This window comes from Canis lupus, chromosome 7 (genome assembly GCF_048164855.1).
Source record: "Canis lupus baileyi chromosome 7, mCanLup2.hap1, whole genome shotgun sequence".
Lineage (NCBI taxonomy): Eukaryota > Metazoa > Chordata > Mammalia > Carnivora > Canidae > Canis > Canis lupus.
In genome coordinates, this window is record NC_132844.1 from 46740520 (window position 1) to 46765805 (window position 25286).

The 25286-nt window shown below is 35.3% G+C and overlaps 1 protein-coding gene across 22 annotated transcripts in view; it reads left to right on the forward strand.

The window, feature by feature from the left end:
• KHDRBS2 (KH RNA binding domain containing, signal transduction associated 2) overlaps positions 1-25286 on the forward strand; it is a 591382-nt gene that overhangs the window by 320895 nt on the left and 245201 nt on the right. The gene's annotated exons all lie outside the window — the stretch shown is intronic.

The window sequence follows — 25286 nt, forward strand, 5'->3', positions numbered from 1 at the left end:
ACAGCCTTTGGCAACTTTGTTAGATTTATTTTCCAAGACAATAAATTCTGGCATTCTTTTGACCTTTTAAAGTCAAAGCAAATTTCGATAAATAGTTGCTACACAGTATTATACAATTTATAGAAAAAAGAGAATCTACCTATTTAATTAGATGGTATTGTTGGACATGTTTCTCTAAGTTCTGGAAAGAGGTAGTGGTCCATATGAACTTTATGATGTCTTCTACCAATGTGGTATCTCATTTTTCTTTAAGATTCAAGAATTGCCTAGTCTGTAGTGTGCTCTCAGAAGCATGGAATTATAATATTTAAAAAGATTACTAAAAGGGAACATATAAAGCTTCTTAAAATAACTTCATTGACTTTTGATAAATCTGTATATATTCTTAAAATTTCAAATAAAAGTTTTTAAATCCAATATTCAGATTTTTTTTTGTTTCTTTTTTGGTGGTATTAATCTTTTAGCTTTTATAAACTTCCAAACTTTATAAAAAGTTCAGTTACTTGAAAGTTTCAGCAAATGACTATCAGAGGTTTATAGATCCATGATCATACACTGGAAATAAATTTTATTTACCATTTATTATATAACAATATACAAAGGAAACAAACCATATTTTCTTATAGTGATTTTTATTAAAGATTCATATGTGTGGTATTTTAGGCATAACCTTTTAATAAAATTTTATTAATTTTTTGCCCATTAGAAAGATGTATAGGAAATATCTTATTATTTGTGTATAATATGATTGAATTCTTTGGTGATGCACATTATTATGTAAAATTAGGAATATTTATTTCAAATATACAAAAGAGTTGTTCTTTTGAAACAAAAATTATCCGAATATCTCTATACTCCTGAGTAGAAACATTGTATGTGTTAATTTTGAATGATCTTTAAGTACAGAATATGTTACTAGGTTTACACATCGGAATTAAGTAAGACTCTACTGCCTCCCTTGAACATTTTTTATAAGAATTGCCAGTTATTGGGATGCTTCGCTCAGTCAGTTTAGCTCCTGCCTTTAGCATAGGTCATGATCTCAGGATCCTGGGATGGAGCCCAGAGTCAGGTCCCTGCTAAGGGTGGAATCTGCTTCTCCCTCTGTCCCTCCTGTTCTCTTTCTCTCTCTCAAATAAAATCAAATAAAATCTTTAAACAAAAAAGAATTGCCAGAGGCAGCCTGGGTGGCTCAGCGGTTTAGCGCCGCCTTCGGCCCAGGGTGAGGTCTTGGAGACCCGGGATTGAGTCCCACATCAGGCTCCCTGCATGGAGCCTGCTTCTCCCTCTGCCTGTGTCTCTGCCTCTCTCTCTGTGTGTCTCTCATGAATAAATAAATAGAATCTTAAAAAAGAAAAAAAATGCCAGTTATATAAAAGCTTAGCCATTTCTTTCTTTTTTAAAAGATTTTATTATTTTTATTATTTTTATTTTTATTAACGGGGCTTCCCAACTTAGCCATTTCTTAACACTTCTAACTAATTGCCTTTATAAATAGAAATGGCAAGCCATGGGATATTAGATTTGGGAAGGAGAGGATTAAGTGATTGAATAATCCTTATTTTATTTACTGGATGAGAAAACCAAGGAAATCCAGTGAGATGACATGTTTAAGTTCTTGCAAAAAGTGAATACAGACAATAGCTTCATCCAGCAATTTCGGAAATATATATTTTTAGTGAATATATTTAGATTAACTTTCCTCTGTTTAAACATTTATTAAAGGAGAGATATAAAGTTACATCCTTTTTAGCTGGTTAGTTTTCTACTTATCGATTTTGTATCCACAGTACAGTTTTGTCATATTTCATGATAATGTTCAAGAAATTAATAACATCAAGGAGTCCTATTAAATTAATCCATTTTGAATAAGCAGTTTTATCTCTCCCCGTGATACATTCCAGGTTGCTTAAGTCTTCCCTGTACCTGTGGATTTTTCTCCCCACTTCTGAGTAAGTTGAATGTGAATGATTGAAGAGGTCTTAATAACCCATAGATATCCAGATGGTAGAAAATGGCCTTTGGGCAGACTCATATTATATTGCTATTAAGATGACTAAATGATGGAAATTAGATACGGTAATAAAATGTTCCCTAAGACAAATTCATGAAGTAAAAAACAGAAAAAAAAAATTATGGCAGCTTCTGATTTTGGCCTACACCCACACATGTTAAAAACAGCTATGATGAATCAATCTGAACAATTTGCTTTTAAGGTGTAACTATCAGTAAAATTATAATCTTCTTCCAAAGTTGTTTTTCTGATAATTACTTGAAAGAAAAAGACTTAGAAACATCTGATTCAGATAGAATATGACATCAATTGGGTACATTTGTTGACATTTATGATTGCTTTGAAAACTTAGTTTTAAAAATAACAAACACAATTGGGTATTGCAAAATGATCTATCAGGCATCCTAACAAAAATCTAAACTAAATGTCGCTGGCATTCAGAATTTCTATCACTTTGAAAGTTTGATTTTTCCAAGATATCCAAAATACTATTATTCTAGAATATTTTAAAACTAAATACGTTCTAGGGATGCCTGGGTGGCTCAATGGTTAAGTGTCTGCCTTTGGCTCAGGTTGTGATCCCAGCATCCTAGGATGTAGTCCCACATTGGGCTCCCAGCAGGGAGCCTGCTTCTCCCTCTGCCTCTCTGTGTGTCCTTCATGAATAAAATAAAATCTTTAAAACAAAACAAAAGCAAAAAAAAAAACAAAACAAAAACAAAAAACAAAAAACAAAAAAACAAATACCTCCTAGAAATAACCAAACAAATGAAAAGAAAAATATTGGCCAATCCTTTTGGATTGAGTATTCAAGTTGAACTATTAGAACACTCTACAAGAAAACATTACCTTTTAGTAAGGTATAATTTGATGAAAAAGGAAAAAGCTGTTACACACTCAAGCACAGAACTGGCATGTGTTATTCTAATGAAATGATAAACTAAGGGATGTCTGGCTAGCTCAGTTGATAGAGCATCAGAGTCTTGATCTCGGGGTTATAAATTCGAGCCCCACGTTGGGTGTAGAGATTACTTAAAACATTTTTGAAAACCTTAGAAAATATGTCAAATCTCCATTACTATTCTAATCCTCCATGACTATTTTCTTTATGGCTTCCCACATTAGCACTTCTTTCCATTCTGTTTTATGGCAACATGGACAACCACACAGGGGTAAAACTACACTGTATTCAATGTTCCCACAGATAGACAGTGTATTTCCTTGCCCAGTTTGGATTCTTTCTCAGCCACCTTTAGAAGAAAAACATTTGCTTGTAACAGACTTGAAATTTTTATGTAATTAAAAATGTAAATATATAAATTAAAGTATGATATTTTATAATTATTAGTAATATTTATTTTCAAATTTCACTACCAAAGAGCTAATAGCCTTTTAAAATAGTGGCAACAATGGAAAAGAGAATCAGACAAAAAATGCATTTAAAGGCCTAACAATTCTAGTTTTGTAGTCTTTCCAAAACATCATGAAATCTGTTTTTCAGCTATATATATGGCATAGATCATAAATTGTCTTTGTTTTAAAAATATAGGTAGAAGAAATATATGGGCAGAAAACCAAGCATAATAAAACCGAAGAAAACATAGATGACCCATATGAATAATTTGTCTTCCTATAACACAAAAATGTAATGATCTGCATGTAGTGTTCTTTTAAATCCACATCATATAGTAGCATTTCAGTAAAATGTGTATTTGTTATGTTTACATGATCTTAAAATATACTGGAAAGCATATTGTGAGTAGTCAGCTTAAATAAAACGAATGAAGTAATTGCATGAGATATTTGATCATTGTGAAAAACAGTATGAATAATTTAGAACTTAAAATACCTTTGCCTCAACAGAATGGGAATTGTGCAAATAGCAGACTCATATTTCCTCTTCACTAACCTATTTCCACATAGCTATTTTATAATTTTATCATGAAAACAGTGTTTTTCTCCTCTGGAGATTGGAGAGTTGTAAATAAGGAGGAGGAAAAAGCAATGATTTCCTCTAGTATTCATTCAGCTTTGCTTAGCACTTCACACTAAATAAGTTCCAGAGACTACAATTACTAAGAAACTATAAATTTGAATGTATTACCTGAAAAGAATCGCTGTATTATACACTGAATTTGAACAGGCAATCAAAACACAAATTGATAACAATCACATTGTTTTCTATAGGAAATTTCCATTTTTCGGTGGAAATTTTAACAGTTATATAATGAGGCAAACTCAAGAACATGGTTTGCTCACCAGTCAAGCAGTGAGTAGCACCTAGTCAGTATTTCCTCTGACACCAGGAAGCCCTCCAAGTGTAGGGAGCATACAAGATTGGGCAGAGCTCAGTAACAAAAGTCAACAATGTCAATCTCTTCATTTGTGAACTAAATCCCAGTAATTGTTGGCTCTCATAGCCTATTTTATTTGTAAAGACAGAACTATCACATGTTATAATTTTGTAGCTGATTGGAAAACAGCTATAAGGTTTAAAATAAATATCCTTGTGTTTTTCTCATTTATATGACAGATGTACATTATACAGTATTATGCATTGCAGCATACTTTTATCTGTTTATTGTGAATTGAATCAACCTGCATTTTAAAAGTGATAGATTATGAATGTAGTCAGACATTGTGAATTTGGGCCACCAAATTGTTAGGGAGTTCAGGAACAGATTGGGGAGTTTTGAAAAATCAATTATTTACCCTCGGCATTTAAGGAAATTTTACTTTTGAGGTGGAGGATGTAATTCTATTTATTTAAAAAGATGTGATAGCCCCAAGAGGGTTGACTTGGACACTTAATGGAAGATGTTTTCTATTCTCTATAATGCTCTGAGTAATAAACACTACTCTTTTGAAGTTGTCAGTACTTTGAAGCGAGTACTTCTCAATTTTTAATGAATAACAATGATATGACTTTCTTTATGTTTTGTAGGGAAGCTTAAATTGAGATTGTTATGTTTCTTATGGGTAAGAATTGTGACTTGCTCATAATAATAACCCCAAATAACATATAGCAAATACTTCATTATTTTTGTAAAATAAGTCTACAATTCTGTCATGTGCCGACCTACTGCTTTACATTTTATCAGTCACCCCACTAATAGCTATAGAGTAAATAATATTTTTACTTTTTTATTATTGTTACTGCTTTTGTTATTATTGTCTCTAAAAATTTAGGCACTATTTCATTCAGCTGTTCATTAACACATTCAGTAATTTAAAGTCTCTCCTGGGTCACCTGGGTGGCTCAGTGGATTAGGGGACTATTTCTTGATTTCAGCTCAGACTGTGAAATCGAGCTCCAAGGAGGCTCCACATTTAGGGTGGAGTCTCCTTGGGATTCTCTATCTCCCCTCTACTCCCCACCCCCATCACCACCACTCAAGCTCTCTCTCCCTTCCCTCTCTCTCAAAAAGAAAAAAGTTTGTCCTATTTCAAATTTTAGGCAGTTTCTCTTGAGCTTTATTGTGTCAACCAGATGCCGCTCCTGGAAAAAACTAGATGGTGGATGAGTTCTAAGGTAGATGGTGGTGGTAAATGAAGCCAGAAAACCAGAGACTTGTTTGACATCCTTTACCACGATTTTCACTTATATGCAAACGAGAGATCTTTTTTTATTTTTTTAATTGGAGTTCAATTTGCCAACATATAGCATAACACCCAGTGCTCAACCTGCCAAGTGCCCGCCTCAGTGCCCATCACCCAGTCACCCCAACCCCCCGCCCACTTCCCTTTCCACTACCCCTTGTTCATTTCCCAGAGTTAGGTGTCTCTAATGTATTGTCACCCTCACTGATATTTTCACTCATTTTCTCTCCTTTACCTTTATTCTCTTTCACTAATTTTTATATTCCCCAAATGAATGAGACCATATAATGTTTGTCCTTTTCCAATTGACTTATTTCACTCAGCGCAATAACCTCCAGGTCCCTCCACACCGAAGCAATTAGTATTTGCTATTATATAATAGTATAATGTCGTTTCAATGGAGTAATATTCCATTGTATACATAAACCACATCTTCTTTATCCATTCATCTTTCGATGGACACCGAGGCTCCTTCCACAGTTTGGCTATTGTGGACATTGCTGCTATAAACATTGGGATGCAGGTGTCCCGGTGTTTCACTGCATCTGTATCTTTGGGGTAAATCCCCAGCAGTGCAATTGCTGGGTCGTAGGGCAGGTCTATTTTTAACTCTTTGAGGAACCTCCACACAGTTTTCCAGAGTGGCTGTACCAGTTCACATTCCCACCAACAGTGCAAGAGGGTTCCCCTTTCTCCACATCCTCTCCAACATTTGTTGTTTCCTATTTTGTTAATTTTCCCCATTCTTACTGGTGTGAAGTGGGATCTCATTGTGGTTTTGATTTGTATTTCCCTGATGGCCGTGATGCGGAGTATTTTCTCATGTGCTTGTTGGCCATGTCCACGTCTTCCTCTATGAAATTTCTGTTCATGTCTTTTGCCCATTTCATGATTGGATTGTTTGTTTCTTTACTGTTGAGTTTAATAAGTTCTTTATAGATCTTGGATACTAGCTCTTTATCTGGTAGGTTATTTGCAAATATCTTCTCCCATTCTGTAGGTTGTCTTTTAGTTTTGTTGACTGTTTCTTTTGCTGTGCAGAAGCTTCTTATCATTAATGGTGCTGGGAAAATTGGACATCCACATGCAGAAGAATGAAACCAGACCATTCTCTTACACCATACACAAAAATAAACTCAAAATGGATGAAAGATCTAAATGTGAGACAAGATTTCATCAAAATCCTAGAAGAGAATACAGGCAACACCCTTTTTGAACTTGGCCGCAACATCTTGCAAGATACATCCATGAAGGCAAGAGAAACAAAAGCAAAAATGAATTATTGGGACTTCAGCAAACGAGAGATCTTTAAGATATGTATACACCTAGGAATCCAGGAAAGTGTTGTTTAGCCTGTGGCCCATTTGTATCTCTCTCAAGGTTTTGTTTCTCGATGACACCTTTTCAAGTGTAGAATTGTCTTATTTAGCAACTATACTCTATTTAAAAGCAAATTCATAATCTGCTTCCAAACCACCTTTACCAAGTTCATTCCTTGCTCAGTCTAAGCCCACCCCCTCCCACACCACCATCCAGCAATGATTGATACTTCTTACAGAATTCTTTAGAAAACCAAAATACATTGTGCCTTTGCACATATGCTTCCTCCCATGATACTCTTTGCCTCTTTTCTCTCACATAGAATGCAACCCACGTGCCACTTTCTTCCTCTGCTATAATTCCTACATACCTTTGGACCATTGTATTTTTATGTAATACCAAAACACTTTTACAATTATTTTTTACATAAACAATTACATCTTAATAATTATTAATAATTCCCAAGTAATTAGACATGTCATTTAATCTAAGTGTCAGTTTTCTCATTTTTATTTATTTATTTATTTAAAATTAGATTCCCATTGTTCTTTTTTTTTTTTAAGATTTACTTATTTATTCATGATAGACACACACACACAGAGAGAGAGAGAGGCAGAGACACAGGCAGAGGGAGAAGCACGCTCCATACCCGGAGCCCAACGCAGGACTCGATCCCTGGACTCCAGGATCGCGCCCTGGGCCAAAGGCACGCGCCAAACTGCTGAGCGCCCCAGGGATCCCCAAGTTTTCTCATTTTTAAAATAGTAATAATATTACTACCTACTTTATAGGTTTGTGAAGATTGGAAATACAACATATGCAAAATAAAAGTCTAATATACAGTAAGTGCTCAGTAAATGTTCCAAGTTATACTACTCTGGTGACCTCTATGAGAAATTTTATTACTCCACAAAACTATGAATTTTCTGGAGAAAAGATAGTATTTATCCTTATAACTGCAAGAGATCTATTCATTACTGGCACATAGTACTTATTTGATACATTCTTACGAATTATTGAATTACTATTTCTTAATGCTTCTATGTCATTCATTTTAAACCTTGCTTTCTTTTTATAAAGTACGAATTGTACAATATCAATAGTAAATTGGATAATCTAATTACTAAGCGCTGATTTAAAACTCTTTGGAACCTACTCCCCATGGCATATACCATGGCTTATGGTGAAATCACATCCACTTAACTATTCTGCCTTTTGTTGGAAATCCTAGTGATTATTCCTCAAACAAGCTAATTCAGCAAGTACTAATACAACTAATTCAATTAAAAGCCTACATGTTGTTAGGTTCACCAAATTACAAAAAAAAAAAAATGCTCATTTAAGTGAAAGAATTAAATAGCATAACATCAGTAATAATAGCTCTAAACCCAATCTCACATTATTGCCCTTGGTTTAATTAACCAGTCCCGTTAATGTCTGACCACTCTATTCCCATTACCAGTACGGAGTTAAGGAGAGTGGTTTAATTGCAGCTAGACAGGAAAACAATGAGTGGTTATTAAATACATAGATAGCGTTCTTCTCCTCCTTGTTTGGCTTTATTTTCATGTGCTTGATCTATCCATCTGAGTACTGTGTTGCTACATTACAATAAACAGGTTATTGCCTCATAACTGCTCTGCTGCTTCTGCCATGGCCTGCATCCTGCCCACAGCCTACTCTCTGTGATCTTTTAAAAGCATATGTCATATCACATTGCTTCTCTGTTTATAACTTTCCAGTGATTCCTAGTGCACTAGGGGTAAAGGCCGAAGTCTGCTTCAGCCATGCTGTCCTCCCTGCTGTTCAGAAACATCACAGGCCTATTCCCACTGCCAGGCCTTTGTCTTTGTGTTTCTCCTTCCAAAATGCTCTTCACCCAGATCTCTTCATTCGCCCCCTTGAGTCTGAGCTCACATGTGGCCATATGAGGCCTTTCCTGAGTTGACCCTATTTAAAAACTGAAATCTTCTTCACTTTCACCTTCTTCAGCATTATCTATTTCCCTTCCCTTGTTCTATTTTTCAATATAGCACACATATTACATATTGAATATTTAATATAGCACATCATCACACATTACTTATTTTACTTTTTTATTTCTTTTCTATCACTATCCCACCACAAAATAATAGCTCACTTCAGGAAATGATTTTTGTTAGTTTAGTTCACTTCAGACCTCCTCTGCTGATAACATTTGTAGGCTCTCAGTAAATAGTGAAGGAATGATTCAATCAACAAATAAAGAAAATGCAAGGATAATTAAGCTAAATTATCATGTTCCAAGTTTTAAGTTATCATGTATTTCTATACAATCACTAATAATAATTGATGTATAATAATTAACATACCTTTTCTACTTAAAATTAATGAGTAATAAATTAAGTTAAATAAAGTGTGAATATAAGTAATATAAAATAGAATATTTACATAACTTAGTTTTGGTTAATATTTTTTAAAAGAGGGATCCCTGGGTGGCGCAGCGGTTTAGCGTCTGCCTTTGGCCCAGGGCGCGATCCTGGAGACCCAGGATCGAATCCCACGTCAGGCTCCCTGCATGGAGCCTGCTTCTCCCTCTGCCTATGTCTCTGCCTCTCTCTCTCTCTGTGATGACTATCATAAATAAATAAAATTAAAAAAAATATTTTTAAAAAGATTATGTATTTATTTATTTATTTGAGAGAGAAAGAGAGAGAAAAAGAGAAGAGTGGGGGGTGTTGGGGCAAAGAGAGAGGGAGAGAGAATCCCAAGCAGACTCCCTGCGAAGTGAGGAGCCCAACTTATGGCTTGATCCCACGATCCTGAGATCATGACCTGAGCTGAAATCAAGAGTCAATTGCTTAACCAACTGGGCCACCCAGGCACCCCAGTTTTTGTTAATATTTTAATGCAACCCAAGAGTCCTAGTTTTTTAAGTTAAAGACCAGGTAGGTTTATCTGACTAGACATATTTATCTATATAAGAATAAAAACAAATAGAGTAAAAGAAATAAATACAATCTGAAAATCATTGTTAGACTTCAAAAAATTATAATGTTTATCACAGCTTAAGGATTAACAATAAAACAGTAACTAAAATTTTTATTAGATTTATTATAAGTGATAAAATCTTGAGCCTATTTAAAGTGGACAATTTGATGTTTTAGCATATGTCTACATCTGTGAAACAATCACTAACTCAAAGAATATCTTCATCATCCATAAAAATTTTCTTAAAGCCTTTTGTAAAAATCCTCCTTGCTATCCCTATAGTCCACTTTCTGTCCTTGGGATCATGCTATACATTAGATTGCACTAAATAAACTAATTTGAGGAGAATTGCCTACTTAACAGTATTGAATCTTCCAATCCATAACATGGCATGTCTCTCAATTTATTTAGGTTTTCTTTAATTTCTCCCAACAAAGTTTTATAAATTTCAGTGTATAGGTCTTTCATGTCTTTTGCAAGATTATTTCCTTTCACAGTTTTGATTCCATTGTAAAGGATATATTTTTATTGTTTTGGGGTTTTTTAATTATTTATTTATTTATTCCTGAGAGACACAGAAAGGGAGTCAGAGACATAGGCAGAGGGATTAGTAGGCTGCTTGCAGGGAGCCCGATGTGGGACTAGATCCCTTGACCCTGCAATCACGCCCTGAGCTGAAGGCAGATGCTCAACTGCTGATCCACCCAGGTGTCCCTAAAGGATATATTTTTATATTTTCAATTTCTAATTGCTCATTGTAATACATAAAATGCAATTTGCTTTTTTCTATATGTATTTTATATCTTATAGCATTGATGAATTTACTCATTAATGGCTTCTGTTAACTTTTAGTAAATTACATTAGATTCCTTACATAGACAAATATGTCATCTGCAAACAAAAGCACATTAACTTTTTTCGTTCCAACTTGGATGCCTTTTATCTTCCCCTTGCCGAATTCCATTAGCCAGAGCCTACAGTAAAACGTGAATAGAAGTGGTGTAAGCAGACTTGCCTTTTCCCTGATCTTAAGGAGAGTAATTCAGCTTTCATCATTAATATGATATATAGTTGTATATTTTTCATAGATCCTTTTTATTATGTTAAGCAAGTTTGCTTCTATTCCTATTTTGCTGAGATTTTATTTTATTAAGGTTTTATTTTATTTGTCAGAAAAATATCCCATACTCTTTATATGATAGAGTTTGTAAAAAATAAATATTTCTTTTGTAAATGGTAAATTTCATCATGAAGATATCTGAGCTTGGATTTTTCTTTGTGAGGAGGTTTTTATCTATAAATTCAATACCTTTCATAGACAAAATGGTATTTGAGCTATTAAATATATTGTCTTATGTGTACTTTGGTAGCTTTTGTCTTTGAAAAAATTTGTCCACTTCATCTAAGTTGTTGACTTTGTTGGCATAAAGTTGGTCATAATATTTTTTATTATGCTTCCAATATCTATAGAATCTATGGTATTACTTCTCGTTTCCCATATTAGTAACTCATATCTTCTCTTTTTCTCTTCATTTAATTTTTCAATTCTTATTTCATTTTGGATAGTGAATTTTGGATAGTTCCTGTTGCTATGTCTTCATGTTTGTCCATCTTTTCTTCTGTTGTGTCTAATCTGCCATGGTCGTATCTAATACATTTTTCATTTCACACATTATAATTTTCATCTCTACAAATTCACCTTCTAGGCCTTTATTTCCCTCATGTCTACTTAACTATTTCATTTAATGGAATATAGTTTATAAGAACTATTTTAATATTTTTAACAATTAATTCTAACATTTGTATAAGTTCGGATCAGTTTCAATTCATTGATTTTTTTCCCCTGATTATTGATCATATTTTACTGCTTTTTTTAACTGGTAATTTTAGATTGATTGCTAGACAATGTAAATCTTATCATAATAAATGCTGGATTTTTTTTATTACTGTAAATATTCTTGAACTTTATTCTGGAATGCTGTGAAGTTACTTGTAAACTGCTTGATCCTGTTGTGTCTTGCTTTAAAACGTTCATTAGGCAAGACCAGAATGCTGTTTAATCTAGGGCTAAGTATTCCCTACGTATGGACACAATACCCTTTTGAGCCTCCTACCTAATGTCCTGTGAATTGAGTTTTCTAGTCAACCTCCACTCCTGATTCCATATGAACAACACAGACTGTTCCCAGTAGTCTCTTCTGGTGGTTATTTTCTTGGCCCCAGGTAATTTCCATTCACACAGGTACTGTAGAGAACTCTGTTGAATACTCAAAAGGGATCCTTTCAGATTTTCAGAGTTATCTATTTTTATAGCTCTTCATTACTCTTTCCTGGAAACTATAGACCTGTTGATCTCCTTGAATCTTCAATAGTGCCTCTCTAACTCATGGACTTTTCTGGGTTTTCCTTGGATTATTTATTCTTCTCTGTGTCATGGAATGGAGACTCTTTCAGAGCAATATACCATATTGCTTACCCCATTTGTTTCCCATTACTCAGGGATTGTTATCCTAAATTACCTAAAGTCCAGGATTTTGAAACCTCTATTTTTATATCTATCTATCTATCTATCTATCTATCTATCTATCTATCTATACATATTGCTACCTTTTTATTGTTTTATTTTGCTTTCAGATGAGGGGGGGGTGGTAATTATGTTCTGAGTTATCCTACCTTGGTTTGATTCAGAAGTTTCTACAAATAAATTCTTAACAATTACAAATAACCAATAGGAAAATGAATAAGCTGTTCAGAAAAGAAGAGATCATAATGGTCATTAAAAAAATATTCTCCCTGAGATGCAACTTTTTACCCATATAGGTGGCAAATAAAAAAAATATGGTGACAACTATTATTAGTAAAGTTGTAGGAAATAAGCACTTTAATATGCTGTGTTTTTTTAATATGCTGTTGATAGATAGTTGTGTAACACAAACCATTTTGGAAAGTATGGCGATGTGTATTAAATTTTTCTTAGAAATAACACCTCATTTAACACAATAATTCTTTTTCAGGTTCAGAGAATTAAACCTTAGGATAAAAAGGAACCATGTAATAGAATGATAATCATAGCATTATAGTGGCAAAACAGTGGAAAACACTTAAACATCCATAAATAGGAGAATAAAATATATTAGTAAATTACATATATGCTATAAAAGCCTATGAAAAACTAATTAACTACCATACAAATACTGAGTTCTATCTCATTGACCCTGAGGAATGTCCATGTTCAGTTAGAAACTTACCAAGCAACATGAATAATATAATAACAAAAAATATTAAAGAGAAGAAATTTTAAAAACATGGATAAAGTGAAAGGATAAGCCCCATCCTATTTACTTTCACCTTCAGGAGACTGTGTTGAAGTGTCATGGAAAGGTTACTAGCTTTGTAAAAATTATTAATATTTTTATCATGTTACTTGCTATACTATTTGTTTAACAATTAAAAAAACAATAATAATTTAAAATGTGTTGCCAACCATTGTCCAATATAATGTGCTAAAATATGCACATATATATTGAAAGAAAATCAACAAAGAAGGCTGGTTTAATATGTATGTAACGAAATTCAAGGATTTAACAAAATGTACTATTTGGGATAGCAAGAGAAGTTAAATGACTACTATAAGGATACTTGCTGAGAGGTACCATTTAACATTTATTATAAAAACAAGCACTGGAAATGACAGGAATATTTAATAATACTTTAACATATCCTGTAGCTTTTATTCGTGTTGCTTATTACCCAAGGATATTGCCATGCAATTTAAGGTGAGACTACTGATTAGAACTAATAATCTGGTACTTTATGTTTTCCTTTTTTATTCATCTTTCCTAAATGAGTTGAATTTAAAATTTTTGTCTTGAATGTTTATTTCTTTTAAGCTTTTCTTTGTCATTTCAGTTTTTTTTTCTTTAATTAAAAAATGTCTAGTTTGGAAATGGGTAATGCCACTGCCGTGCCCCTCCCCCCACCCCCCAAAAACCTGTTGGGGCTTATGTTGACATTTATTGTTTTTTCTTTTTATGGAGTAATTTGCATGATTCTCCTATTTCATTCTAAGTGTTTCACTTTACTCTCTTTCCAGTTGCATTTATACAAAACCTTTTTTTTTTTTAAGGATTTACTTATTTTAAAGAGAAAGAGAGTATGCAAAAGCACAAGTGGCAGGGGAAGTAAAGGGAGAGAGAACCTCAAGCCGACTTTACTGAGCACAGAGCCCTGTGGGGGTTATGATCTCGAGATCATAACCTGAGCCGAAACCAAAGAATCAGATGCTTACTCGACTGCACCACTCGGGCATCCCATAGGAAACCTTTTGAAGGTCATTTTTTGTTGTTGTTTTATTGTTCTTCCTTAGAATTTCATTTCATACCAGTGATATTGTGTTCACTAAGTCTAAACATGCTCTGGCTGTGGACTCTTTTAGGACTGGATCTTTTCCAGATACTCAGTCAAGAATAGCTTCACACTTGATTGTTGGCTAAATGTACTATTACAAAGAAGCAGCCTGAAACTGACTCATGGCCATGAATCTTCCTGAATTCATCGAATTAGGGTTTGTCTACACATTCTCACCCAAGGTCTTAGCCTTCCAAGGATAAATAGCCAAAAACAAATTTATTGTATTTCATAATTTACTGTAGTCCTAAGGTTCTCTACCACTTAGAAAAATACAGGATAAAATATATTCACGTACATTTAACACTTGAGGATTTCTTTTTAGCTAAAATTCTTCTAAGAAATAAAAAGATGTAATAGACTTGCCTTATCATTTCAAATAAGTGGTACATCAGAATAGGGGATCCTATGATCTGCATGGGAAAAATAATAGCTAACATTTATCACATGCTCAGTGTGTGCCAGACACCATCTTAAGGAATTTACAATTGTTTATTTATTTAATCCTCCCAACAACCACACTATTTTGTTTATTACAGTTATTAATCTCATTTTATAGATAAGAACATTTAGGCCCCAAAAGGCTTAGCATTTACAGTAAGCCACACCAGATAATAAATGTCAAAGCCTGAATCTGACCCAAGCACTAGGACCACATAGTCACATCCATAATTGCTACATGACATTGTCTCTCCAGAGTCCAAGAAAGATAATTTTGTTTTTTGCTCACAGTTTTAGAACTTAACTCTTCTAAAAATTGGCATGGCACCTAAAAATATCATGAAATCAAACAACTAAATGCTACCACTGTACAGTAATGCTAGAATCATGTTTTTATCTCCTTTAAGCTCTTGGGGTCTTGTATCATTTTTTTAAGTAGAAATTGATTTTTGTTCCAACTCAAAATACATAAAAATAGATTTTCTCATACCACTCTTAGAATTGTAAAAGGGGAGAAAAATGTACTGAGGTGATGTTTCACCCATATGACCCTGTGAAACACCCAGTGATAGGACCCACACGGAAAATACCAGTCTTCCAGCCCCTAAAGAGAGGGAAGTTCTTTTCTTATTTCTTAAATAGGCCAGTAGTTTTCAAAATTTGGAAAGGGGTGATGGTTTGGTAGTTATCCTTTATAAATCTTAAGCCACAGTGAACAGTACCCGAAATCATTCGTAATGAGGAAATTAGACAAAAAACTACCTGTTGGAAGAGAAACACTAAATGAAAGATCATGTTGTAGTCATGTTTTTACAAATAGATATTATGCAAAAACTAGCCAGTGTATCAGAGCTAGGGCAAAAAAGGGGGGTTCTTATGAGTTAGCTGGTTTAAATGAATAATTTTGACATAACAGCTTCATTTAATCACACTGTGAATTTAGATCTCATCAAGCTTTGTACAGTCGATTTCCAATGTGCCAACAAATGACTATGCTGTCATTTATTGCCCATTTTGTTATAATGCAACCTACTCAACCCCATTTCTCCATGCCTTGAGTCATACTTCTCTTGCTCTTGCTAACCCTTTCCTGACTCCTTTAAATAGCTTTTGTATTTCTAAAAATTTCTGCACAATTACATATTTTATATAAATCTCAGAATGTTTTGCGTTCTGCGTTTCTATGTACTGATCTTTGCCCTCAGTTTTCATTGTCTTTATAATTACATACAGTCATGTACACATAAATGCATCCAGATACATAAGCATATAAACAAACATGTGAAAATAAGATGTGGTTACCCAGAGGCTTACAGTATTGTTTGAGTTGTCTTGACATCTCCAGAAATGGAGTCAGGTTTTATTTAAGTCCATTTGGAGATAAGAAAATAGATAGTTGAGAGAAGAAAGGTAATATCCAAACTACAGTTCAGAATTCCTACCTCCAGGCCCAGAATGTAGCCTATCCAATTTATGCATTTATTTATATCACCTATTTACTGGTAGCAATTTATTAGTCAACAGCTACCATACACATTTTACATACACATCAAACACCAGCAGCAGCATTAATACCAACTCAGCAAGAAGGGCAGTGTGATGTCTTGACTTTTCATTTCTGTTTTCAAAAAGAACACAAAGACTCCGAAGACTGGCCCCCCCACAGCCCATGATAATGTGTAAAGCAAGGAACTTACAGCTCTGATTCAGAAATCTATGCTATTTTGATTGCAGCATGCTTAATTTCTGAATAGGTCCTGGCTGATAGGATCTCAGAAACTGAGGAAAATGAAAAAGGAATAATTTAACTGGGATAAAGATGAGAAATGTAAGGCATTTATAATGTTTTTACCATGAAATCCTGCCTGTGATTTGCCTCACATTCATCATTTAACCTCTGAGTCTGCAAGCGGGGGTAATAATCCTTCAACCCTTCATCATTCACCAAGGTGCCATAAAGATGAATTTGGTCGGCTTCCGATGCACTTAGGGCTCCTAGGAGATTGGCAGTGCATAATAGAGGAGGTTTCAGTAGCCTCCTACCTCATATGATGAACAAAGAAATAATTGGGTAAATCCATGATTTTTGAAGCTTACATAAATTGTTTCAACTTGATGAATACTGTCTTTATTTCATATCATCATGCTATCAAAATAGTATCCTGATTGATTTTTTAATAAACTTGATTTTTTAGAGCAGTTTTAGGTTCACAACAAAACTGAGCAGAAAGTACAAAAAGTTCTCTTTTATCCCCTGCCCTCACATATGCATAGCTTCCCCAATTGTCCACATTCCCCACTGAAGTAGTATATTTGTCACAATTGATAAACCAACATTGACGTATTATTATCAAAGTCCATAGTTTGCATTACTGTTTATACTTGGTGTTGTCCTTTCTATGGATTTTGATAAATGTATAACAGCATGTATTGCTAAAGATCAAATATTTGTCCTCTCCACCCCCAAATTCATATGTTGAAATTCTAACCGCAAGATGATGGTGTTAGGAAGTGGGACCTTTGGGAGGTGATTAGATCATGGTGGTGAAACCCTCATGAATGGGATTAGTGCTTTTGTAAGAGATTCCAGAGGAAAAAAAAGATGGTCTAGAAAGTAAACCCTCATCAGGCACAATCTGCCAGCACCTTGTTCTTGGAGTTTATAGAACCATGAGAAATAAATTTCTGTTCTTTATAAGCCACTCAGTCCAATGGGTTTTCTGTTAAAACAGCCTGAACAGACTTAACTATATCTCCACCTTTGTGGTATTGTAAAAAATAGTCTGACTGCCTTAAAAAGCCTCTATGCCCCACATAGTACCCTCTTCCTCCTCTTTTTGCCCCTGGCAACCCTAATTCTTTTATTATCTCCATAGTTTTGCCTTTTCCAGAATGTCATATAGCTGGACTCCTATAGTATATAGCCTTTTATTATTGGCTTTTTGACAACTTAATAAAAGGTTTTTGTTTGTTTGTTTTTGTTTTTTTTATTGTTTTTTTTTAACAAGCTTTAATTCACTTTTATTTTTCTTGTATAAAACTATGTGGTAGCCACAGCGGGAGCCTGGGTCCTCTGCATGGAGACTCTGGTGTGGGTCTTTACAAGATGGTCAGTGAATTCCTGATAGGGAGACTTGGTGAACACAGTCTCTTTCCAGAGATCAGGGGTGAGATAGCTGTAGGTCTTGGAGATCGCATCAAAAGTAGCCTTGGCAAAGTTCCCCAGGGTGGCAGTGCAGCCCCTGGCTGAAGTGTCGCAGTCGTCAATACCAGCCATCATCAGTAGCTTCTTGGGCACAGGGGCTGAGACATTTCCTCTGTGTTTTTTCATGGCTGGATAACTTATTTCCTTTTGTTGATGAATGATATTCTGTTGTATGGATGTACCGCAGTTGTTTATCCATTCACCTACTACAGAACTTCTTGGTTTCTTCCAAGTTTTAGTAATTGTGAATAAAGATGCTATAAACATGTATGTGTAGGCTTTGGGGCTGAACTAAGTTTTCAAATCCTTTTGTAAATACCAAGGAGCATAATGGCTAGATTTTATGGTAAAAGTATATTTACTTTTGTAAAAAACTTCCAAACTGTCTTCCAAAGTAGCATTCCAAAGTTGTACCTTTTGCATTCCCACCAGGAATAAATGAGGGTTCTTATTGCTCCACATACTTGTCAGAATTTAGTGTTGTCAGTGTTTTGAATTTTTGCCATTCTAATATGTACATAGCCACATCTCTTTGTTGTTTAAATTTATAGTTACCTGATGATATATGATGTCAACCCTGCTATCATATGCTTATTTCTAATCTGTATGTCTTCTATGGCTAAGTGTCTATTCATATCTTCTAATTTTTAATATTTATTTATTTTATTTTTTCATGAGAGACACACAGAAAGAGAGAGGCAGAGACACAGACAGAGGGAGAAGCAGGCTCCCCACAAGCAGCCCGATATGGGACTCCATCCCAGATCCCGGGATCATGCCCTGAGCCAAAGGCAGATACTCAACAGCTGAGCCATCCAGGTGTCCCTTGTTCATTTTTTTTAATCAAGTTGTTCATTTTCTTATGGTCGAGTTTTAAGAATCCACTGTATATTTTGGATCATATTCCTTTATCAGATGTGTCTTTTGCAAATATTTTTCCCTAATCCTATTTGTCTTCTCATTGTACAAAATCCTAATTGATTTTTTAAATTTATCTTGCATTACTTTTTTTCAGATTATTTATTAGCTTTCAAATCAGCATTTGCATTTGGTTCTGAACATAATACTTCTTTGTAGGGCTGCCTGGATGGCTCAGTCAGTTAAGTGTTCAACTCTTGATTTTGACTCCAGTCATGATCTCAGGATTGTGACTGGGCTCTGTGCTCAGTGAGGAGTCTGCTTGTCCTTCTCCCTCTGCTCCTCCTCCACTGCCTCTTTTTTTCTCTCTCAAATAAATAAATAAATAAAATCTATAAAAAAAAAAAAGCAGAAGGTTCTTAAAACTTAGTTAAGCAGGAGTTGGCAATTCTTCCAACATTGATGTATAAATATGTAAATATATTAGAACTATATTCTACATAAGGATAAAACAGAAGATGAGATTCTAGGAAGTTTGAGTGAAGTCTCAAAACCCCAGTTGTGTTGCAAACAATTTAGAGAAATACCAAAATTAATTTGGTGAGAGCAGAATTCTCTGCCTTCACATGTGCATCCTCACCTATATAAATATCAATAACTTAGAACAATATAGATCTTTAAACCAACAAAATTTTACAAATACCTTTTTAGCTTTTTAGAAGAAAGCTATATGAAAATTGCTCACATTAAATTCCAAGCCTCAAAATGGCTGATTTGCAAAGATCAGCCTAATTAAGTTTGAAATTAATGTATTTTAGAAACCCATGGAAATTAAAACTCTTGGAAGAATGTTTTTGTTCATTTTAAAAATCAAGATTTGGGTATGTATTTCTAATCTATAAATTGTCTGGAGGGTGATCAAGGAAAGAGACCCATAGATCTGCTCTGTACTTACTAATGCTTTGGAAGCAATATCCATGATAGCACAGAAGACAGCCAATTAATGGCTTTTGTGGTTTGCTAAATGCCTGAGTAAAGTTGAGGTGTTTAATAACCACAAAAGCCCTTTACTGCCACTAGAGTCCTAAGACTCCAGTAGCAATTCATATTCTAGACCAGCATTAGAGCTGGTACAGCAAACCAAAGTATAAATCTATTTTTAAAGCATTTTCTCTCTCCTCAAGAGGATTTGTTACTATTTTTTAATTTTTTTAAAAATTTCTTTTTATTTCAGTGACTTTACAACAAAGAAGTACACGAAATGAGATGATTTGCAAAGCAAAGTATCATTTGAGTATGTTTTGTGAAGAAATTATTACATAAATTGGCAAGAATACATCCACATTTCCATGTGCACATAGCACCTTCAATCATTTGTATTTCGATGCTATAGTAAAAAAGTAAAAATTCAATACCTGTTCTCCTTTTGATATCTATGGCAAACTTCTTCATGAGAAAGTCTTGTGGAGACAGGTAGGGGATTATTTAGTTGGATTATTGTGATCCCTTTTTCATTTTCCAGCTATAGAAATAGAGCCAGAAATGACTTGTTCAAAGGCCCAAATCTAGTTTAAGAGGAAAACTTGAATTCTGCCCTCATTCCAACCTTCCTTTTCTCATGTCTAGACTGTCCTAAAAGTCTTCTACAGTAATTGAGTTTCTGCAGAAGAAATGAATGACATCACTCTGACTCCATTCTCTCATCCACATTCCTGAGTGATCCTTCCAAAACCTGTCCATGGTGATGCCATCCTGTAAGAACTCATTATCTTGAGAACACAAACCTCCCAACCTGCATTCTCTCCACACACCCTTCTATGGTCTACTTCAGACATGATGCTTTAGGAAATTGTATTATTGGCTGCTGCTCTACTCTATCATTCTGCTGACTTTACATGTTCAAATCTTCCTGGATTGTTCTTTTTCACCTCTAACAGATTTTCACCTTTCTTTTTGATCTCTAAATGCCTTCATGTAAGGGCATTATTTTCCCTCTTGTGATTAATAGACTGTGTCTTTGGCCTTTATTTCTTTTGTAAGCAAGAGTCTTAATGACAAGCTACCCATATAGGAGAGAATCACATCACACCTTTAAAAACTCCCAATTTAAAAAGGCTCCTTGTTTACAAGGAATATTTGCTTTCCTTTATTAAGAATAGAGAAAGATAAGGGAAACACATTCACTATCTTTCCCATCTCAGTGATGACACCACGACTGAACCAGTAACACAATAAAAAATCTGGGAGTCACATTTGAATCCATTTTCTTCTTAACTCCCCATATCTAATCCATCAGCTGTTTCAGCAAATTCTGCTAAATACTTCCACAGGCAACCAATGGCCCTTCTTTTCCACCACTCTTCATAGTGGAAGTAGAGGAGACTCCAGTAACTAGTGCATCTATTTCTGCAACAGTGTCTTCACATATCTCCCTGTTTCCACTCTAGTTCCATTTTAACCCATTTTCCCAATAGCGTCCTGAATATTTCTTTTAAGACATAAAACTGGGGGCTCCTGGATGGCACCTTTGGTTCAACATCTGACTCTTGGTTTCAGCTCTTGGGATCATGAGTCTGAGCCCCTGACCCCCTACCCCTTGGCTCTGTGGGCTTACCATGCAGTGTGCTTGAGATTCTTTCCCTCTCTCTCCACCCCTCTCCCATTCCTCTCTCAAATAAATAAAAAAATATTTTAAAAAAGACATAAAACTGGTTATTTCACTGTCCAGTTAAATAGAACCTAGGCCATCTATTAGAATAAAGCCAAGGGGCACCTGGGTGGCTCAGTCCACTGATGATGATGACTGATCATCATCAGTCATGATCCCAGAGTCCCTGATCAAGTCCCAGGTTGGGCTCCCTGCTCAGTGGGGAGCCTGCTTCTCCCTCTGCCCCTCCCCTCCACCCTGGTTCGTGCTCTTGCGTGGTCTCTCTCTGTCTCAATTAAATTAATTTAAATTTAAATTTAAATTTAAATTAATTTAATTTAATTTAAAAAAGAATAAAGCCAAGAAGAGCCAGCATAATCTAGCCCCTGCTACTTATCTGACCTAATATCACTCTCTCCCATACTCACTAAATTCTTGACATACATGCACTAGAATTCTCTCTGTTCCTTAATGAGGCTAAGCTTCTTCTTGGCTCTTAGCCTTTGCATTCCAGCTACCTGGGAGACTAGTGCTCCAGATCCTCACAAGTCAGGCTTCTTTACACTTCAGTCTCAGTTCATATGTTACCTCTTCAGAGAGGCTGTGGCTGACATTCCATCTAAACTAACTTTTCCAAGCCATCCCTCAGTCATGTTGCCCTGTTCCTTTTTTCACATCATATTATTGTCTGAAATGATATTGCAAATGATATTCCTTTGCTTTTTTGTGGTTTTCCCCACTTTAGAATGTAACTTCAATGAGGGCCATTTTATTTACTATATATGCAACACCTAGAACAAATAAGCATCTTTGGTATATTTAACATGTATATGGTGTTACTATATTTCATAATAAAATATTTTTTTTCACTGAGGAATGCAATAGTCCCAGATGCTCCCTTCCTGGCTCCTAGCCTTGTTATATTGTACAGGTTCAATAGAAATTCTGCTTCCTGTCCCCAGTTCTGAGTGGTTTGAGTCTGTGCTGGTGGTATTCTAGATTTTTAGAACAAAATAAGAATCCTACCTTCAGGCAAAGGACAGGAGCATTGTAGATGTTGCTTGATACTACAATTCTTAGGAAATAAAGGAAAACTAAAGTTCCTTTGTCTGGTCTCCACCTCTTGAGAGTCTATAATATCTCTCATTGTGATGAAAACAAATCAAAGTATAACCTTTATCACAGAACATAGAACTAATGCTGATGAATCCTAGAGCATGTTCTCTATAGAACAATTAAATAGTTACCTTCTTTCAAAGTTTGCATAGTAAATCTTAAAAGTGAGTGAGAAAGGGATTAGGAAAAGTTTGTGACCTGCACACTAATTCTTTTTTTTTTAAGATATTATTTATTTAAGAAAGAGAAAGACAGACAGTGAGAGGGGGCACAAGCGGGAGGAAGGGCAGAGGGAGAAGGAGAAGCATACTCCCCACTGAGCGGGGACCCCTCCCCCCTACGTGGGGCTTGATCCCATGACCCTGACATAATGACCTAAGCCGAAGGCAGATGCTTAACCAACTGAGCCACCCAGGTACCACATGAATGCTAATTCTTTTTTTTTTTTTGAATGCTAATTCTTAATACTACTTCTCCCTTGGCTTTGATGAAAGGACTTGATAGACACAATTAATTTGGTAGGAAAACTGAATGGTCTTGAAGTATCTCATATTGGATGTGATTCCAAAAAAGCAAGCATTACTCTTTTAGATGCAGGGTTAAAGAGTGAAGAGATCCAAGGCCTGAAAAGAGCCCTAGAAATGGACCCTCAATCCCATGTTTGGTGAGAGGATCTGTTGGCTTCCTGCAGTGAACCCTTTCTATAGTAAGATTGGTTAGAAATAATATACACATGTATATTCATTGTGTGGAGAAGGAGAGGGGGCTGCCTGATTTAGCTGACCTAGTGCTCTTGAGGAGAGCCATGCAGACAACATGTGGCATTAGGGAATCTTGGGAGAAGCCTGAGAACAGGTGTGCTTTCCACCCCCAGAGAAGCCTAGCATGCCAGCTGCTTTGCATGCGCCTATGACAGCAAAGAACCCAAATCTTCCTTGCTTAATGATTTGCCCCTGATGAAGAGGCTGCAACTTAAAACCCACCACAGATAAACCAATACAATTTACAGTCCAGTAAAAAGCCCTTAGTCAATTGAAGAAGAGAAATCCAGCCAAATGATTCAACACATGGTTCCTATTGGCACAGAACAAATGGAAGCAAGGAAAGGAAGGAAGGACGTACACCTAGCTCCTCTAACTCTGAATCTGTGTTCTTTTTTACTTTGTAGTTCTAATTTGTTTCATGAGGCTATGTGAGAGCTTTCACATCATATTTCGATGCATCTTCTAGTACTTTTTCATTGTATTACATTTATATATTGCAAGTCTATTTCTTCAACTACTGACTATGGAGTTAAAGTTTTTCATCAGTTGTTCATTGCTTTCCTTTCCTGAGTTATTTGGTAGTTGGAACTCAGCATCCTTCACTCTCTCTGGATACTTCTGCTCGCCTATGCTTAGCTTCCATGCTACATTCACCTTCCTCACCTGGTAAGTGATTCTGCTCTCATCTAATGTGACATTTGAAAAAGTGGAACTTCAATTATTTTTAGGTACTACTCTATTGTAATATGATTAAATATTCAGGAAGAATACCTTGCAAATATTTTTTAAATTTTTTAAAGATTTATTTATCTATGAGGGACACAGAAAGAGAGAGAGAGAGACAAAGACACAGGCTGAGGGAGAAGCAGGCTCCCTGCAGAAGGCCCAAAGCAGGACTTGATTCTGGACCCAGGATTATGCCGATTATACCTTTTTTTTTCTTTTCTTTTTTCTTTTTTTTTAATAATAAATTTATTTTTTTATTGGTGTTCAATTTACCAATATACAGAATAACACCCAGTGCTCATCCCGTCAAGTGCCCCCCTCAGTGCCCGTCACCCATTCACCCCCACCCCCCCCTCCTCCCCTTCCATCACCCCTAGTTCATTTCCCAGAGTTAGGAGTCTTTACGTTCTGTCTCCCTTTCTGATATTTCCCACACATTTCTTCTCCCTTCCCTTCTATTCCCTTTCACTATTATTTATATTCCCCAAATGAATGAGAACATACAATGTTTGTCCTTCTCCGATTGACTTACTTCACTCAGCATAATACCCTCCAGTTCCATCCACGTTGAAGCAAATGGTGGGTATTTGTCGTTCCTAATGGCTGAGTAATATTCCATTGTATACATAAACCACATCTTCTTTATCCATTCATCTTTCGATGGACACTGAGGCTCCTTCCACAGTTTTATGCCGATTATACCTTGATGCTCAACCACGGAGGCACCCAGATGTCCCCCATACAAATATTTTTTTTTAAAGATTAAATTTGCAAGGAACTAGTAGCAGCAAGCCAAATAAAAATATAACTTAAACAACAACAAAAAAGGCATGCACATTTTTTTATATTTTATACTCTTTTCAAAGAGCTTCAAAAAAGTTGCCATGACTGAGTAGGTTATTGTTTTCCTGATTAATAAACACAGAAGGAATCATTACAATATTTTCATTTAGGAAAAAACAAAAAACTTCTAGGAAAAATTTTTCTTGGGAGCCACCTATATAGCTCTTCTTAATTAATACTTTTCTTTCTAAAAGAGAAATGTAGGAGCACCTGGGTGGCTCAGTCAGTTAAGTGTTTGACTCTCAATTTTGGCTCAGGTTACGAGCTCAGGGTCATAGCATGGAGTCCTCTGTCTGGATCCCAGCTCATTTCAGAGTCTTCTGGAGATTCTTTTCCTTCCCACTGCTGCTCCTCTGCTCATGCTGTCTCTAAATA